This window comes from Harpia harpyja, chromosome 21, assembly GCF_026419915.1.
Source record: "Harpia harpyja isolate bHarHar1 chromosome 21, bHarHar1 primary haplotype, whole genome shotgun sequence".
NCBI lineage: Eukaryota > Metazoa > Chordata > Aves > Accipitriformes > Accipitridae > Harpia > Harpia harpyja.
In genome coordinates this window covers 16,065,092-16,079,183 of record NC_068960.1, presented here as the reverse complement: position 1 = coordinate 16,079,183, position 14,092 = coordinate 16,065,092, and the positions used below count along the sequence as shown (strand labels likewise).

At 36.7% G+C, this 14,092-nt stretch overlaps 1 protein-coding gene across 15 annotated transcripts in view; it reads left to right on the top strand.

Annotated features, from left to right (window-relative positions):
- Positions 1-14,092, top strand: part of RBFOX1 (RNA binding fox-1 homolog 1) — a 1,377,247-nt gene that overhangs the window by 383,776 nt on the left and 979,379 nt on the right. The window lies entirely within an intron of this gene.

Genomic DNA, 14,092 nt, shown 5'->3' with positions numbered 1-14,092 from the left:
GACTTTCAGAGGTACCTAAGTCATGAAGACTTACGACAGTTTTGCTCCTAGATATGTAGATAGAAATGTGCTGGGAGACGTTAATGGCTTTGAAAATAAAAGACCAAAGTACAGTAACATCCCTGAAAATGCTGACTTTATGAGTCAACATTTAAATGGGAGCCTGTCTTCCTGTTAAATAGCTTTTCAACTTCTTTCTTATCATAGTAGTCCTTAATTAAAATGGTTCAAAGGAGTTGGGTCATAAAACTGCATTGGTTTTTTGTGCTAAAAAGAATTTCTGCACTCAGCAAGACTTCGTCAGTTCTCATAACTTAGCAGTTGAGTCAATAATCTTCTTTTCGCTATGGTGAACCACACATTGAGAATGCCATAAGCAATTATTTAATCTTTGTAACTCAGGGTTACTTCAGGACCACAGTGGTCTAATTAAAAAGTGCTTCAGTGTATCATTGATTTCTTGATATGACGACAAAGTCCTACTTAATTCTGCATTACTTTTAAACCAATAATTCAGATAGCCAAGCTTTCTACATAAACACTGAAGGATAGAGAAAGAGACAAACGTGTCCATGCATGCAGTTTGTAGGGGCAGAAGGAGAAGGGAAGAATCAAGAAAGATCAGAAAATGGAGAGAAGAATTTAACTTGCAGGAGAAAACAAGGTCTATGATATTGGTTTAAAATACTTATTAAATCAGCCACTCTAACTAAATTCTGAAGGAAGGGTTGTTGTTTTCTTAAGATAAAGCTTTGCAAAAAGTACCGCATTGCTAGCATCAGGCATTGGACTTCAGTGATCTATTTGGTTGTCAAAACATCAACATCACAAATTCATTGCATTGCCTTACGAATGACCTCCTCTTAGCCCTGCTTTCTGTAGTTTAGAGTTTCATTCATTTGTCATGTTGCAATCCTATTTCTGGTTTAAATTTCCACTTCTGTTGAAGACATAAGTAGTAGTGTAAAAAAGCCCATAACCTCATTCATAACTGTCATGACCTTTAATTCAGAAGCCATAGCTTCAGAATAGCTGCAGTTAATAGTCTTTTCAAGAAGTCTATTCAGTCTTTGACTAAAAATTCATACAGTAATGTTGATTGGGAAGTTGAAAAGACTCATGTGGAAAGTGAATTGGAAAACAGAATTTTTCTTCTTTTTCTAAGAGAAAAAAAATCTCAAAATTTTAGTCTTTATTATTATTTCAATTCAGCTGTCCTACTAGCATGCCTCTTGCTCCAATTCTGCTTTGTAGTTTTATCCTTTATTGTATTTTTACAGTACATGAAAACAGTTGTGTTTTGGACTCTGGTGTCATGAGAGGATGCTGTCTACTTGTGTAACTCTCAGTAAAGAATAAGATGTAAGAAATTGAATGATAACAACAACAGTGTGTCCTGGGTTCAGCTGGGATAGAGTTAATTTTTACAGGAACCTGGGAGGTGGGGGGGGCATAGCCGGGGCAGCCGACCTGAACTAGCCAAGGAGCTATTCCATACGATGTGACATCATGCTCAGTATATAAATGGGGAGCGGGCCGGGGGGAGGGCTCTCGATTTTCGGTGGCGGAGCGTCGGGTTCCGGGTGGTGAGCAGTTGCACTGTGCATCACTCTTTTTGTATATTCTTTCATTCGTACCGTTGCTGTTGTTGTAACCTTTTTTTGTGTTGTCCCAGTAAACTGCCCTTGTCTCAACCCTCGAGGTTCCAGTTTTTTTTTCTTTTCTCTCCTCCGTCTCCTCCCTATCCCACCGGAGGGGGGCGGGAGGAGCGAGCGAGCGGCTGCGTGGTCCTTTGTTACCGGCTGGGCTGAAACCACGACAGAGTGTCAAGCTAATCACGTGAAATATTTCACTTTTTAAACATTTGAATTTCTGTAAAATATATTATCCACATGAAGCTGCTGCTCACTTGAATACTCTTGCTCGTTCATCACTAAAAACAGTTTCCCTAGAAAAAAACCCAACTCATAGTCTCTACCCTGCTACTGTTAATGAAAAATAAGACGGTATAGCCTATGTCCATTTATACTGAACAGCTGTGAGCAATTGTTAAGGGAAGGCTATAAAAATCTCACTCTGATTGTTTTTGCGTTTATGGACTGTTTGTAATCAGGATACTAGCTCAAGAACAACAGAACTTTCCTACCTCTTTGGAGTTAAATCTGCACCTGCCAGATTAGAAACCAAATTAGATATCTTCTGTAGGCTAGAATAAACTCCAAATATTTCATTCTGGAGAATTTCAGAAAGTTGAGTATATGAAAGACTTAAAGAGAAAAAGTGTAAAACTAAATTAAGAGCTCAAGTCCCCTTGTCTTCTCAAAATTCCTCTCTTGGTATTTAGAATTCTATTTACACCCAAAACAGCTCCACTGTTGAAGGAATGGCATCTGTCAAAGTCAGTGCCATCAGTGTGATGTGCCAGTAAATCCTTTATATTTTTGCATCTTTGCCCACATATCAGGAATTACTTTGGCATGTTGAAACAAATGCCACCAAATACATTTTCATAAATTTTGGTCATACTCAAAGTATACTCCTAGTATACTTCTGCTTTTTGCCTTTTCTATAATAATACATTAAACTCATCATCACATCCACAGTGTTAGAAGATTATCCAACTTCTCTAAACTAATTTGGATGGAGCATCTTGTTCATAGTGAATTCAGGATCTCTCACTTGTGCATATATTCACTCCCTCCCCAATTATTTTAATACCCTTACATAGTTGGACTTCTCACAAAGAATCAGTAATAATGTCAGATGTTTTAGAATCACCTGTTTTAGAAAGCAAGCTGCCTTCTCATAGTCTCGTTATATGCTGGGACTTGCTTCTTACGGCAAAAAAGTGTAGCTTGGTGTAGCTCATGTAGAGCTGTTTCCCGTATTTCCAGAGAATTGATTTGAGGATTTTAACAGCTCCTTTCTTGCTCCTGGCTCACTTTGTCAAGCTGCTTAACTCCATAGGACTATGGAGCCTCTTATCATCTCTTAGCCCCAGGGATTCAGACAAAGATCTGCTTCCAGCTTCACACCAGGCCAGGTAATGTAGCAAGCGTTCCAGCTGGCTCCTTCCAGAGATGCCTAAAGTCACCGTTACCCTCAGATTCTGCCCTTTTATGGTTTCTTACAGAGCTCTAAAAGAAAAAAAAAAAAACCCCACCTCATTATTTTCTTGCTAAGTCCATAGCGTTCTAAATTGTACTGACTCTTTGGTCAGAGTTCAGTGCAACGAACTGTGTAGGGAATATTTTTTGGCTCAGATAAAGTTTTGGGAAACATATTATGTATTGCTTGCAATTTTGAAACGTAGCAAGTGCTATAAAATGTTTTTTCTTCAGCTGACCCAAACCCATGAAAAATAGAGTAGACAGCCTGTTGCATGTAAAACCACCTTGCCTTTTCTTGATGAAACTGAAAATACATTTAGAGGGGTTTCTTGGTTGTTATTTTCCCCTATATTTGATAACCTGTTGATAATCTTGACCAGTTCTTCAAGAAGAAACTGGTAGAGTCACAAAATGCTGCTAGTGTCATTAAACATTATTGCTTTATATAAAAATATACTTCATATGAATAAAAGGCTGAATATAATTAAAATTTTATTTTAGTATATATTCATATGTTTAAGAAATACCTCTATCCTTTGGGTTGTTCAAGTTGTTTTGAATCACTGTGATAGCTCCATAAAAATATTTTAGCTTTTTAATGTGCAGTAAGTTGAAGTGGTTTCAAAAATGAATATATAAATGTAGAAGATATTTGAAATGTGTCTCCTGCAACAAAATTTAGAAGTGTTGGGATTTGCTACATTAGTAAGGATTAAAATCTAGGCCATTTTTCTCTGAAGAAGCAAGAAACAAAACTAGTTCCTCAGAATATACACATTTTGAACCCAGGAAGTTTGTGTTTATATATGAGTATATGTAAAGTTCACAGTCTGAAATGTTGTTGGCAGGTGATGGGGGTTAACTCTGGTAGGCAGCTAAGCCTCCACCAGCTGCTTGCTCACTCCCCACTGGTGAAATGGGAGAGAGAATTGGAAGGGCAAAAGTGACGAAAAACTCGTGGCTTGAGATGAAGATTGTTCAATAGATAAAGCAAAGCTGCATACGCAAGCAAAGAAAAATGAGGAATTCATTCACTACCTCCTATTGGCAGGCAGATGTTTTGCCATTTCCAGAAAAGCCAGGGTTTCACCACTCATAAAGGTTGCTTGGGCAGACAAACGCAGTAACTCCGATCATTGCCCCTTCCTCTCTCTTTCCCCTGGGTTTTATTGCTGAGCACAACATCAAATGGCCTGGAATATCCCTTGGATCAGTTGGGGTCAGCTGTCCCGCCTGTGTCCCCTCCCAACTTATTTCGCTCCCGAGCCCACTCACTGGTGGGGCAGCCTGAGAAACAGAAAAGGCCTTGAGGCTGTGTAAGCACTGCTCAGCAGTAAATAAAACGTCCCTGTGCTTTCAACACTGTTTTGGTCACAAATCCAAAACACAGCACCGTTGGGGCTGCTGTGAAGAAAATTAATTCCATCCAAGCCAAAACCAGTGTAGCACGTTTCACTGGATCTCAAAGAACTTTCCACAAACTGTAGAATATTTATGATTTGTTTTTCACTACCCATTTTATAAATGAGAATACCTGGACTAATATTAATATGTTTCTTAATTCATGCTGTGAACCTGGGCTGATGTAGAAATAACCTATTTCTGTTCAAAATAATATTCTTGCTAAAAAAACCCAAACCCCAGACATTTTACTTATCAATGCATTATTGTAGTAATCCTCTTCCCTTCGCCTTCCCTCTCCATATGCTTTTACATATGCATAAGCATAACTATCTGCTCTCAGATAAGTCTCCTTAACATGAAAAAAAACCCAAACCCTGCCATAGTAATAGTTTGAATTGAAAAACTGCACAACTTGAATAATTTACAAATTGTCTATTGTTTATCTCAGTACTCACATGATGAGGTTAATACTTTCACCAGTGACCTATGTTTTAAAAGCAGCAATCTCTCCCATATCAATATATCTAAATGACTTGTGCTTGCTACTTTGCTTTTCAACCAGAGAGAAAACTACTGTAGTATGCATCATTAGTTCTAATAGCCATATAATTTAGATAAGCATTTTGTGATGTTGAACCCCAAAATACTTCTAAATACAACTTCAGTTCAGAAAGGATGTATGACTCAGAAATAGTTCACAAGTTGCATTGTTCAGGTTAAAATGCATTTTACCAGCCATGGAAATTTTTTGAATTAATTGTGTGAACAAATGACATGGACATTGTTTTCAAAATTAACTAGTGACTTAAGATGCTATAGGTTTTTAATACTTGACTTGACACATTTTAGTTTGATTTTTTCAGTGGACGCACAGCACTATTTTAAGTATCCTGCCAGTTGCTTGAATGTGAACAGCAAAGCATGTGTATCACTATCCAGTTTTCAAAATCTTGGAGTCTACCAGTTCACCTCCCTTTCAATCAAGTAAAGGCAATTTCTTGTTCTGCCTAAGAAATTGCAAATACAGTACTTAACTGTTGATGTCAAAAGCTACTTCAGTACATGTGAAGTCAGCAAAGTGATTAATGACTCATTAGAAATTAATACATTTCCCAAAAGAATTTGCAGGGTTTAAACTGTGAAGTTCCTGCTGTACTCCATGGGAGCTACATGACTTAATCCCCATGACCTGCACTTTATAAGTAACCTTTTGGGAAAATAAGCAACTTAAACTGCTGGAGACATATACTGTTACAAGGTATTGCATGACATTACAGCACTCCAGATAAAAATCATTCTTGAAACGAAAATGTTATTGAGAGACTTAAACTGGAAACTCGGAATCAAAAAAAGCTACGTTGGTAGTGACTGGCTTGGGGAGGATTTGTGTTCCAAATATTGGAAACTTTATGGTATTATCCATGACAAGGCTTAAAGAGGACACGATGCGTTGGGTTTCACCTTGGTATTCACACGTGTACGGTCACTCAGTCTACTCATTCCATTTAGCAAATGAGTATGTTTTAGAAATACGTCATGAAAGTTTCCAGCAGACATAAAAATAAAAAAATATTGTGATTGAGGACAAATATGGTAGTGGAGGAATAAGGTGTCTTTGGCTTCTAAATATATACACATTACAAATGTAGTTCAGGAAGTGGAAAGGAACATAGGCAGTGTGCTGAGAAGGTAAGTCCTTTCTGCAGAAATGCAGTAAAAATCAGCTGTTTCTAAGGTGCATTATCAAATGGCTTCTTCATCCATCTCAGCAAAATACAGAGTTTTCATTTATTCATTCATTTTTTGGTGTGTTCCATTATTCCAGTTCCACACAGAGTCTTTTTTTTCCCTACTCTACAGAAGCTATTTCTGATGCAAGGGGTGATGTGCAGGACGTTTTTCTGTGCCTTTAAATGCAAATACTTGACTTTTAATCCAAAGAAACAGGTAGTTGTTTTACAGGCTTGCATAGATAGATCTCCTGGAATCAATTATGTAATACCTTTCTAAATTTCTACCATACTTACTTATAAAAGTATATTTCTTGCTTTGAACTGTACTTACTTATAGTGGTATTTACTCGGGCAGCATATCTATTGATCTTTTTTATGGCTACATGAGAGACTAGACTATTTTACTCTCAGAAAGTAGATGAAAACTACGTGATGCTGAAATTATTTATTTCATATAAATAACCGAAGCAAGATCATTAACCTCATTCCAGCACTGTGACCATGCTCTCTTCTCCACACACTGCTCTTTTAATCACACCATTGATCATTCATCATCTTTCATACCATATTCAAAAATATTGTCCTTGTCATGAGGGATATACACAGTTTCTAAATTCTGTCCTTTAAAACATGGAAAGTTGTAAGGGAAAGGGAAGCCAAAGTAGAATGAATGTTTTGCAGTTTTCTATCATTACTTACATGCAACTGTGTTTATGATTTAATACTTCAGATGCTTACATGAGCCATGAGTCTTCAGGTTTTATATTTTTTATATATACCACATATCGCATGGGTTCAAACCAGCATTTAGCTGGACTTAAATCTGGTGTTTGTTTAGCTGTTGTAACAGTGAACTGTAGACATGCCATTACAACTGACTCTATGCAAGTATAGTTGCGCTCTCAGAAGAGGAAAGGTGCTGTATTATAAAAAGCCCACCACCTTCAGCAATGAGAGTCTTCTCATTGACTTTAATGGGCATTAATCAGACCTCGTGCCAGTGATTGTTTATGTGCGTATTTATAGTTAAGCAGTTAACACTGGAAGCATTCATTAAGCTTAACAGTAAAAGTGGCTGACCTCTCAGTATCAAAACCAGTCACATACAAATAGTAAATTAAATCAAACATTAATCAAAACTGTAAAATAGCCTGCTTAATCCTTTCAGAAACAACACACACACAACCTTCCGCCAAACCCTTGTCAAACAAATGGGTTTTGCAGCGTATCTGGAAGGTCATCAAGTCCTGGGCTATTTCAGGAGCAAGTTCCAGATGGTCTCTAACATGCTGAATAATGTATGTCTATGTGGGAGTGGAGAGAGAGGGGCTCGAAGGAACTGTTATACTGATATGAGTATGCATTTTACATTCATGTATGACAAGCTAGGTGTTATAATTAAAAAAGCTCTTGCATCCTTTGTTTCAAGTGGCAAAAATAACTTGTTTTGAGAATCTTTACTGACAATATAAATTTCATATTTCACTTAACACCACTCTACACTCTACAAAACCTTTAGCTTTTGTTTGGACTATATTTGTCTTGATTATGGGAGCACTAGTATTTTATTGGTATGTGGTATTCTTAGCTTGACATTCCATGAGCAGTAATCTTTTATCTTGTAATTCTTACAATGCTATCAAGTGAAAATCTAACAGCTGTATATACATTATTATACATAAGATAATGTCCTGGTTTCAGCTGGGATAGAGTTAATTTTCTTTCTAGTAGCTGGTATAGTGTTATGTTTGGGTTCAGTATGAGAAGAATGTTGATAACACACTGATGTTTTCAGTTGTTACTAAGCAGTGTTTAGACTAAGTCAAGGATTTTTCAGCTTCTCATGCCCAGCCAGCAAGAAGGCTGGAGGGGCACAAGTAGTTGGGAAGGGCCACAGCCAGGGCAGCTGACCCAAACTGGCCAAAGGGGTATTCCAGACCATGTGATGTCATGTCCAGTATATAAACTGGGGGGAGTTGGCCTGAGGGAGTGGATTGCTGCTTGGGAACTAACTGGGCATGGGTCGGCGAGTGGTGAGCAATTGCATTGTGCATCACTTGTTTTGTATATTCCCATCCTTTTATTAGTATTGTCATTTTTTACTGTTACTATTATCATTATTGGTTTTTTCCTTTCTGTTCTGTTAAACTGTTCTTATCTCAACCCACGAGTTTTATCTTTTTTTTTTCTGATTCTCTCCCCCATCCCACTGGGTGGCGGGGGAGTGAGCAAGTGGCTGCGTGGTGCTTAGTTGCTGGCTGGGGTTAAACCACAACAGGTAATTATATTGTATAATGCAAACATATATGTTTAAAACTGTTTTGTATGAATTTATTTTAAATACACAGGACACAAAGACAGTAAATACTTTTTGAGTATAGTATGTAAAACTCTATCTAACTATCTGTATGCCTCAAACTGCTCACCACCTTGAATGAGTTTGCTCTGAGGCTGCCTGTCTGCCCACATTATGTGTAACAGGGAAAACCACTGACCAGATATTAAACTAAGAATAAAAGCAGACAACCTGAGGCAGTTGTTTACTTAGGTTAGAGGTGAAAATGGGATTTATTAACCAATGGTCCTTTTCAACATTAGAGCTCTTAGCCCTAATGTTACATTCTGACCAACACTAAGGACATGGAGTAAATATACTTTTAGTGCCTGCATTTCTGCATGCAGGAAGATACAGATGGCACTTTATTGATATCAATTATAGGATAAAAAAGAAATAAAACTAAATACAATAATGTTAAATAAAAATGATGCTAATTATATCACAGAATGGAAAGCTCCTTTTCCCATTGCCATCTTTTGAGTTCCCTTATGGCCATAGCTCTAAATCCATGATATTGGTGAAATTCTGTTCATGTGTAAGGAGACCAAGGATATGGAAGAAATTGCACATAGATAAATCAGTGCATCGTTTTTGTCCTAAGGTAATAATATTTCAAAGCACCAAACCAAAGATGGTTTTCAGAATAACTATTTGAAGTGAATTGTTGGCCTTGGACAAATTCCTGGAGGAGAGAATGACGTACATGTCATGAAAGAAATCATTGTTATAGGCACAGCTAGTGACAGTGCTCGGTGTCGACAAATAAGTAAGCTGACATAAAGCCTACCATTCAATTACTGGCATAAAGAAATCTCTTCTAAAACAAGATTGAAGGCATGGCCTATGGCACCTTGAGTTTGAATAATAGAGCAATGGTAAAAAATAGACAATATCAGTGATGCAGTAAGAGAAAAATTTAATTTCTAATCCTCATGGTGTGCCTGTTTGGTGGACTAATACAAAATTTACATTTCCTATATAATCAGTGTTGAGTAATTGAATTTTACTAATATTTTGTGCATAACTAAAAATATGTTTCCAGTTTGACACTGTGGCTATTAACTGAATATACTTAAGATTTCTGAACTCTCCATTAAAGTTGTCTTCTCCAGGTCTGTCACTGTCCATGGGCTCCAAAGTGCATTGATACTGTTCAGCCAATCAACTTATGCAAAAGAATACACAAACCCATTCACAACAGCAAATTGTTTCCTGGAAAGTTTGGATCACTAAAGTCGATAGACTATTGACAAAATGTTATCCAGAAGACAATAGAAAACCAAAATAAAAATCATTGTTAAACAGCTGCTATCACTACAGCATACAATCATCCTCAGGCTTAACTTGGGCTGGACGGTGTTTTGAGATATACTTTAGGGTGACTGAAGAAAATTAGGTGTGAGAACTCTGCAAGATCATGTCCTTCAAAGAGAAATCTAATGAAAGAATAAGGAAAATATGAGTTTCCCACTGATGACTAGCTACAGGTATTCTTAGGGGAATGTATATTACATATACATATTAATTACATTATGGACATGATTAAGGGGCATGTGAATTTAAAAGTAGAGAGTAGTATGGACAGATAAGTCTTTAATGATCATACACATCCCGAAGTCTCAAAAGAACTAGAATATGTACAAGGAATTCTAAAGACTTGGAGAAGGGGAAAATTAAGTCATTAGGCTCAATCTTTTCTTTGTGACAAAATACAGTGATTTCCATAGGGTTTTGCCCCTTCTTGTGGGGATTATTCCAACTGGTAGATTTAAGCTTCTACTTTATATATTGATTAATCTGTTCCAAATAGTCAATTCTAAATACACAATGTAAGTTATCATGAATACATAGCATAACAATATGTAACAAGACTATTCATGAAAATAAGAGGTGGATGTTTTCTTCATGATTCTGCATGATTGTTGTGATTTTGAGTTAGTCAGGACAACCTCAGCCTTTTAAATAGCTGAGCTCACTGAGGCCTCAGCTTGTCCTTGAGAAGTAAAATTCTGTTGAGCCAGTCTGGTTGCTTGCAATGTCAAAGGAGCATGTAACTCTGTGTTTCCTAGAACATGAAGTTGCATTCTGCTTCTATGTAGGCTAGTGTTACTTCATCACCCCCTACTGTAGGGATTCTGATGTATATACCTGTGTTACTGCACGTTTTAAAGCGCTCCCTTTTTATAACAGGAATTCTGCAGAAGAGGAGGAAGAGGAACTAATGATATTATTGTACATGAAAATTTTAATTTAAAAGACAGATAGTTAGTAACAAAGAAACAAACAGATCATTAATTCTAGCCATTTGATTGTTTCTGTCCAAAACCAGATGATAAAATAATATGCTAGTTAACTAAAAGGCCCTCAGACAAACTTTACAGAAGCATGTCTGTTTCAGGTGATTTTCATATAGGATCCTGCCTGCAGTGAATGCTCTTCCTCATGGTTTAGTTTCTGATTTTTTTTTTTTTTTTTTAGAGTTTAAATGCTCATATATGAGGAATGAAATGATAAATTTAGGAAAATAATCTGCATTTGATATGTTTCCTGGTTTTTATATGGAGACATTTTACATTTTTTCTATTCTAAGGCTTAACTTCCAGTAAACAAGTATTTTATTCTTCTGAGTTGCGTATGTGAACAGGCACCTTAAATCTTAGTGTCCAAATCCTCTATGCATTTCTACTTGTTTGGAATATTTATGTACTTTTCTGTACATATGAGCTTATCTGTGACCTATGAAGAACTAAAAGAAATGGGACTATTCACCTGCAAAATATACTAAAGTTTAACAGTCACTTTTAACAAAAAGAGTTTAGGAAGTTATTAGAAAAAATATTAAGGTGAACAGTGGGAATTACCTAAGGTAATAGACTATCTGGCCTTGTTTGAATTCTGTTGGAGTTTTGCTATTAAATTTGGCAACATCAAACTTCATAGACTTTAACATATGCTTTTTACTTGAAAGTTTTTAAAAGGTACACTGCATTTGATTTATTTTAAGTTTCCCAACATAGCTCAACTTGGGGTGGAGAATATGGTTCCTGTATGTTCAAAATTTTATAAACAATTGAACAAGAAATCTTTTTTTAAATAAAAACAAGCTTATAGATCCATTTTAAGTCAGCATCCACTCGCAAGACTGCTCCCTGACACTACACAAGAGAATTGTGATGGATTAACTGACTGCATAACAGATATTGTTTTAGTGCATTAGCCCTGATTTCCTGTTCAAAGTGATTGATTGAGCCTCAGTCAAGACAGTGTCCACAGCAAATATTAAGCAAACTTACCCAGACACGATCAATCACTCTTATCAAAGGATCACCACATTTGAAGCAAAAAAATGCTAAAGCACTACCTGCTTTGCACTGTGTTCATCCAGTTTTAATTATTTTTCTTAAAAGCACAGAAAAACAGGTTGCCTTTGTAAAACTATTGTTTGCTTCAGTGTATTTCTTCAGGCTGGTCAGCTGTAATGTATAGAAGTGTAATTTGCTTATATTACAACATGTTTACTATTTTAAAAAAATGTATGTTTCAAAAAAGATGTGGTGAAGGCATCATAACCTAATTCGAATATTTAGAGAATAACCTGACAGTAAAAAGAGGTCATTTGTCTATAAAAACTGACCTTGGTGGTTTCAGCCATCATTGATTACTACTAGTAACAATACTTTTTCTCTGAGGATTGCATTTCTAAAGAACTCTGTTATATTCTGCTGTTATTTTACTTAGTTTATTTAGCAATTATTTAAGCACCTATAAATACTATTTAGGCATCATCAAAAGGCCTTTATATATAGCAGGCAAATGTGATTTTATCATTTCAAGGGTATGGAAGATTCTATTTCTCTTTATAAGTGATGTGACTGAGCTTTGTGGTGCTCAGTGTTACAGCAGGCTGTTGTTAAGCAAGGCGTTGTTAGTGGCTTCCTGTTCAGATGAGTCTCTGTCTGCAAACCCTGACAACAAACTGAGACAGCACAGAGGTTTTTTTAACTCTGTCTTGGATGGTGGAGTTTAGACTCTCACCACACTTTAGTAGTATCCTATTTAATCCCCAGAAGAAAACCAAAATATTTTTTTTACATAGATAGGAATGAAAGGACCTGCCAAGCTGGTCTAAAATAGAGAACAAAGAATAATGATCCTACACTACAGGAAAGAAGTGAAGTAGCAAAATTTCATGACTAAAGGTTGTTTTTTCTTAAATGCTAAGAAATTATTTGTAAAAAATAGTGGAAGAGTGGAAAATCAGGATTTAGGAAGTTAGTAGTCAACTACAGGAGAAACTGCGGAGTTAGTATTGCTCTGTAGCCCAAGATTTCCCACCATGGAGCAGTATAACCTTATTTCTCTACTGGCTTGGGAGCTATAAAATAGTGGTATCAGACATGTTTCCCTGAAGGAATTCTCCCCATGAATCACTGCATCATCTTTATGGCCACTACATACCATCATTTGAATCGGGTTTTCTCAGTTTAACATCAGTACCAGCGTATCCTTTTTTAGGATCGCTATTGGTAGCTCAAGACACCACTACCAATTGTGTTTCAGCTTTCACTTTTTTTTTTTTTTTTTTTTTAAGATAACTATAAAAATAATCTCTTGGAACCAACCTCTGCTTTCCTGGTAAAGGGATTCTTCCACTCCTGTTCATATTCTAGCTGGAAATAAGTTTGCCCCACTACTATGACTCAACATTTAATCCATGCACATTGATGCAGTTTTCAGTTGCCTTCCAAGTAACTCACTAGAGTGACTGTCTGCAATCTAACATTCTACCGACCTCTAATAATCCTGGTTAGATGGATTTGTATAGCTTAAGCAGAGTAAAACAACTTGTTACGGTTCAGACAAGAACACAAATGCTTGTCCTGTTTATATCCAAGAGAGCATCTGCAACAGACTTCAGTTGCTTCAGAGCATGTAGTGGGAATGTCTTCAAATGAATTTAAATTGCAAACTTGGTCAACTAAAATGCGTTTAATTGTTCATTGGCAGGTGTTCAACCCAGTTTTTACACTCTGGTTGTAGTGCATAGCTGCTTTGGTGTGTGCATGTTAATAATACCTAGATACATCCATACAAAACCCCATTATCTAAATGTATGTGACACCATGTATCAGAGTTTAAAAAAAACTAGTCACAGAAAATATAAATATATTATACATTGTAAGATCCACCTAGTAAGCAAATAGTTTCCCTTTCCTATGTTTTTATTTTCTTCCTTCACCTATAAAATGAAAGAGGAATGAGGGAAGTGGAACAGCCGCAGTTAACAAACTGCAGCGCTCGCCTCCTACCTCCCTCTTCTACCTCCTCCCCACAGACATGTTTCCAGCTTCCTCCAGACCAGTGGACAGTTGTTCATAGAAGGACATATGATGTCTCCTTCCCCATTCCTCCCTCAGAGAAGCTCTTTCCCTTTTTGTTAGTGGTAGGAGGGTCGATAGAGGAGGAAACAGAAGCAGTAGGAAGTGTCTCTACACACATGGAATATT